We start from the raw sequence: 5871 nt of genomic DNA, 5'->3' as shown, positions 1-5871 counted from the left end.
GCTCAACATCACTCATCATCAGGGAAATACAAATCAGAACCACAATGAGATACCACCTCACTCATGTCAGAATGGCTAACGTCAACAACACGGGAAACAACAGGTGTTAGTGAGGACATTCGCTGTTGGTGGGAATGCAAGCTGTTGTAGCCACTCCGGAAAACAGTATGGAGGTTCCTCAGAAAGTTAAAAAAAGAACTATCTTATGATCCAGCAATTGCACTATGAGTATTTACACAAAGCATACTAAAATACTAATTCGTAGGGATATATGTATCCCGATGGATAAAGAAGAAGTGGTATATCTATATAGATATATAGATATTATATGTATATAAATATATACATATAAATGGAATATTACTCGACCATTAAAAGAATGAAATCTTGACATTTGTAAGAACATGGGCGGCGCTAAAGAGTATTATACTATGGGAAATAAGTCAGTCAAAAAAAGACAAAAACCTCTAAATCAACTTTGCTGAGGGTTTTTATCATGAATCCATGTTGTACTTTCTCAAAAACTTTTTCTGCAACTATTGAAATGATCATATGGTTCTTATCCTTTCTTTTATTAATGTGTTGTATCATGCTGATAATTTGCCAGTATTGAATCACCCTTGCAACCTACAAATAAATCCCACTTGATCATGGTGAATGATTTTTTTTTCTAATAAAATCAGTAGTTTTGTAACTAGAAAAATTTTAGGTGGTCTTTTTTCCCTGAGCATTGTTTTAATAATCCCTTGAATCCTGTGCACAAAATAACTTTAAATATGTCTGTGCTATCTTTATATAAGAAGGCTTATTGATTACTAATATAATTGGAGCAGCATGCATAATTAGAGAAACAATACAAAGTAGCTCTTTGCTCTGGTGAACAAAGTGCGTTACACCTGCACTTACATAAAATAATACCTCAGAGCCTTAGCAGGGTATTTTTTTTAAATTTAATTTAAATTTTTTTTCAGTGTTTCAAAATTCATTGTTTATGCACCACACCCAGTGCTCCATGCAATACGTGCCCTCCTTAATACCCACCACCAGGCTCACCCACCTCCTCACCCCCCGCCCCTCCAAAACACTCAGTTTGTTTCTCAGAGTCCACAGTCTCTTGTGGTTCATCTCCCACTCTGGTATTTTTCAGCCCAGTTAATGTTTTAATGCTTCTCACTCTGCAGAGGCCCCGAGGCTGACCCTTGTTGTGTAAGCAACCCATTCAGCCAATCTGTAGTGCATAGTCTCCGTTTTCCTACAGTCTCATTTAGATGAGAAGCACCTGGGTGTCCGGGAAATGTGTGTGCAGTTTTCTGAGCTGTTCCAGCTCCCTTTCTTTAAAAGAGAACATCTTTAACAACTTTATGTCAAGCACTCAGATTGTGCTGTGTGGTCATAGAGAGCAACGTCCTGCATCAGAGAGGTGACAAAAGGTCATGCATTCATATACTTGTGCAACATCAGAAGAGTAACTAGTAGCCTCAAACAGAAGCAAGACACTTGTATGTAGATCGGCACTTCCCGGGCATTTGGATTTTATGAGAGAAAACTGTGAAATAGTTTTTAAAAGACTGAGTAGATCCAATATGGAGCTTCAAACTTTTTACTGAAACATGAGACCATTAAAATCACACGCATAACCTACTATTAACTGTCACCATCATAAAACAAAGGAAAGTTAATTTTTTTTTTTTAAAGGGAAAGATAGGGGAGACTATGCGGCTCAGTCGGTTAAGCATCTGCCTTTGGCTCAAGTCACAATTCCAAGGTCCTGGGATCCAGTCCCACATCGGGCTCCCTGCTCAGCAGAGCCTGCTTCTCCCTCTCCCTCTGCCTGCCTCTCTGTCTACTTGTGCTTTCTCTAGCTCTCTGTCAAATAAATAAAAGAAATATTAAAAAAAAAAAAGGAAAGACATAATTTCAGCAGCTTTTTAAGTAGAAATGTCTTTATTTTTCTTTTTCACAAGGTTTGGCCCCCGTGGTGTGTGGCTCACCCTGTGCAACCACCCACTCTGAAAGCCTCCTGACTCGGTCCTTCAGGAACAATCTGCCAAGCCCTGTATTGAAGATCTGGAAGCTGCTTCTTTTCAGTCCTAGGCAGGCACACAAGAGATGTTTAGATTTTTACTGCTTCTCTAAATTAACAAATAAAAGTCTGTGCCTGTCCTTGAAGTAAACTTTCAAAACCCACTCGACCAATAGCAGAGTAACCAACCCCCTTGTCCTGTGGATTTCTTATGTTCCCAGGAAAACCCTAGGAAATAGAAGCATGTAAGACCACCAATGGAAAACTGAGTTTTGCTTTAACTGCCAACTAAATCTTTCCTCTTCTGAGGATTCATTATCATTCAGTCCGGTCAGTGTTTTCTCTTGAGTGTACGATTGCAAGTATAATAAACAAAAGTGTTCATCTGTGATGTGATCAGCAGAGCTTCTAATGGGACATAGATAAGAAGCAAAGTAAATACAAATCAACAAACATGACTTTAGGAAAAAAAACAACACTGTCTCTCTAGGGAACTCCAGAAAGGGGAAAAAAAAAAAAAAAAGGCAAAACAAAGCAACCAGAAAAGAATCAACCTGCTCAAACAAAGACTGGGTGTAAGAGATATGATTATTAGTTAAATCATCTTAATGAAATGTGCGGACCTAGGTGCTCTTAGATAGATAATTCATGTGCAATTTTATTATCTCTCAAGGTTTAATTAAATATTTGCCTTTTGGCTAATCAACAGCAATTAATAAGAGATGCTTATATTCACACTGGTTATAAGAAATGTGGACACGGCCTCCACTGGAATTTTAGTGGTCTTCTTAATGAAAGCAATAACATGACGACCTATGTGCCAGGCCAGAATTGAAAACCTGTGTATCAGTTCGGGTTCTCCAGAGACATAGAACCCCTAGGATGTGAGTGCATGTGTGCGTGCGTGTGTGTGTTTGTGTAGAGAGAGTGAGAGAGAAAGAGAGAAAGAGAGAGAGAGAGAGAGAAAGAGAAACCGAGGGACAGATAAACTTACTTTAACGAGATTTCTTGGCTCCTCCAATTGTGGGGGCTTCAAGTCCAAATTCCCCAGGTCAGGCCAGCGGGTCCTAAGCAGGTCCTAAGGCAGACTGAAGGCAAAATTCCTTCTTCCTCCAGGGACTTCAGTCTTTACATTTATCTGCGTTACTTACAGTTTACCGATTTAAACACTACTCTTATCTGAAAAAAATACCTTCACAGAAATAGCTTGACTCCTGTTTGGCCAAACATCTGGGTACCATGGCCTAATCAAGTTGACACATAAAATTAGTCATCAGAACCCTGAAAATGAAAAAAAATAAAAAGACATGAGGATACTTACTTTAAAATAGAAGGCTTGAGCTTTTTCGCAACGGGTTTGCCGCCAGAACACAGGTGTCGTGAAAACCACCGCTTAACCTAAACCAGAATGGGGAAGGAAAAGACTCATATCAACATTGTTGTCATCGGACACGTAGATTCGGGCAAGTCTACCACTACTGGTCATCTGATCTACAAATGTGGTGGCATCGACAAAAGAACTATCGAAAAATTCGAGAAGGAGGCTGCTGAGATGGGAAAAGGCTCCTTCAAGTATGCCTGGGTCTTGGATAAACTGAAAGCTGAATGTGAACGTGGTATCACCATTGATATCTCCCTGTGGAAATTCGAGACCAGCAAGTATTATGTGACCATCATTGATGCTCCAGGACACAGAGACTTTATCAAAAACATGATTACAGGCACATCTCAGGCTGACTGTGCTGTCCTGATTGTTGCTGCTGGTGTTGGTGAATTTGAAGCAGGTATCTCCAAGAACGGGCAGACCCGTGAGCATGCCCTTCTGGCTTACACACTGGGTGTAAAACAACTAATTGTTGGTGTTAACAAAATGGATTCCACTGAGCCACCCTACAGCCAGAAGAGGTACGAGGAAATCGTTAAGGAAGTCAGCACCTACATCAAGAAAATTGGCTACAACCCCGACACAGTAGCTTTGTGCCAATTTCTGGTTGGAATGGTGACAACATGCTGGAGCCAAGTGCTAACATGCCTTGGTTCAAGGGATGGAAAGTCACCCGTAAAGATGGGAATGCCAGTGGAACCACACTGCTTGAAGCTCTGGATTGCATTCTGCCGCCAACTCGTCCAACTGACAAGCCCTTACGTCTGCCTCTCCAGGACGTCTACAAAATTGGTGGTATTGGTACTGTCCCTGTGGGCCGAGTGGAGACTGGTGTTCTTAAACCTGGCATGGTGGTCACCTTTGCTCCTGTCAATGTTACAACTGAAGTCAAGTCTGTTGAAATGCACCATGAAGCTTTGAGTGAGGCTCTTCCTGGGGACAATGTGGGCTTCAATGTCAAGAACGTATCTGTCAAAGATGTTCGTCGTGGCAATGTGGCTGGTGACAGCAAAAATGACCCACCAATGGAAGCAGCTGGCTTCACAACTCAGGTGATTATCCTGAACCATCCAGGCCAAATTAGTGCTGGATATGCACCTGTGCTGGATTGTCACACAGCTCACATTGCTTGCAAGTTTGCTGAGCTGAAGGAGAAGATAGATCGTCGTTCTGGAAAAATGCTGGAAGATGGTCCCAAGTTCTTGAAATCTGGTGATGCTGCCATTGTTGATATGGTTCCTGGCAAGCCTATGTGTGTTGAGAGCTTCTCTGACTATCCTCCTCTGGGCCGTTTCGCTGTTTGTGACACGAGACAGACGGTTGCTGTGGGTATCATCAAAGCAGTGGACAACAAGGCAGCTGTTGCTGGCAAGGTCACCAAGTCTGCCCAGAAAGCTTAGAAGGCTAAATGAATATTATCCCCAATACCTGCCACCCCAGTCTTAATTAGTGGTGGAAGAACGGTCTCAGAACTGTTTGTGTCAATTGGCCATTTAAGTTTAATAGTAAAAGACTGGTTAATGATAACAATGCATCGTAAAACCTTCAGAAGGAAAGGAGAATGTTTTGTGGACCATTTGTTTTTTTGTGTGTGTGTGGCGGTTTTAAGTTATTAGTTTTTAAAATCAGTACTTTTTAATGGAAACAACTTGACCAAAAATCTGTCACAGAATTTTGAGACCCATTAAAACAAAAGTTTAATGAGAAAAAAAATAGAAGGCTTGAAAAGAAAAGATAAATATAATAAATACTTGATAGATACAATCCCTTTTAAGTACCACACTTCTTAGCATAGGACTAGAAGAAGGAATTTGGATTGAAAGGAAAACAGTTATAATGGATAACCGATCTGAAATCACCTCTATTCTGAGACTGTCATGTCGTGTTTTATGTCTAGATACACACTCATGGCACCCAAAATACACACATGTGGTACACTTCAGTTGTCACCCGGAAAAGCATTAAATGGCAAGGTAAAGATGGGATGCTTATTAAAAACTTGTCATAAAACAAATGATGACTTTGATACTCATTGTGGTGTCACTATTTCATGCAAGCAGGATATTATTTTTTACCGTGTTAGACTTAAAAATGAACAAATATCATCTCTTCTGAGACTGGACCAAAAACCTTGGGAGTAAAATGCAGTGACTGGATGATCTCACCTCTAAAAGAGGAAATAACCTTGGCTCCTGTTTCAGTGAGTTGTTGGAGATATATTATGACATATGACATGAAAAAGTTCTTGGTATGGTACCTGATTCACAGTGAACGTCCATTCCATGTTTATTACTATCGAGGCGATGCGGGACTTTATTAAAAACTTGCTGTTGATTTCACTCAGCCCCTTTACTCTAGATATCTGAGCTAAATTACTTATCTTGCACCTTCCACACACAGTCTACGTAAGTGATGAGACTTAGTTTTTCCTTTAGAGAAAAAAGAAAGAAGAAGAAAAGTAATT

General features: G+C 40.4%; 1 pseudogene across 1 annotated transcript; it reads left to right on the top strand.

The window, feature by feature from the left end:
- The first annotated feature begins 3378 nt into the window (after window positions 1–3378).
- On the top strand, window positions 3379–4822 carry LOC308338404 (elongation factor 1-alpha 1-like; annotated as a pseudogene). The gene has a single exon. The product of its transcript is annotated as an elongation factor 1-alpha 1-like (transcript).
- Window positions 4823–5871: the final 1049 nt, after the last annotated feature.

This window comes from Martes martes (genome assembly GCF_963455335.1).
Source record: "Martes martes genome assembly, chromosome: 2".
Lineage (NCBI taxonomy): Eukaryota > Metazoa > Chordata > Mammalia > Carnivora > Mustelidae > Martes > Martes martes.
The sequence above is the reverse complement of the archived record's forward strand: the minus strand, read 5'-3'. Positions and strand labels throughout refer to the sequence as shown.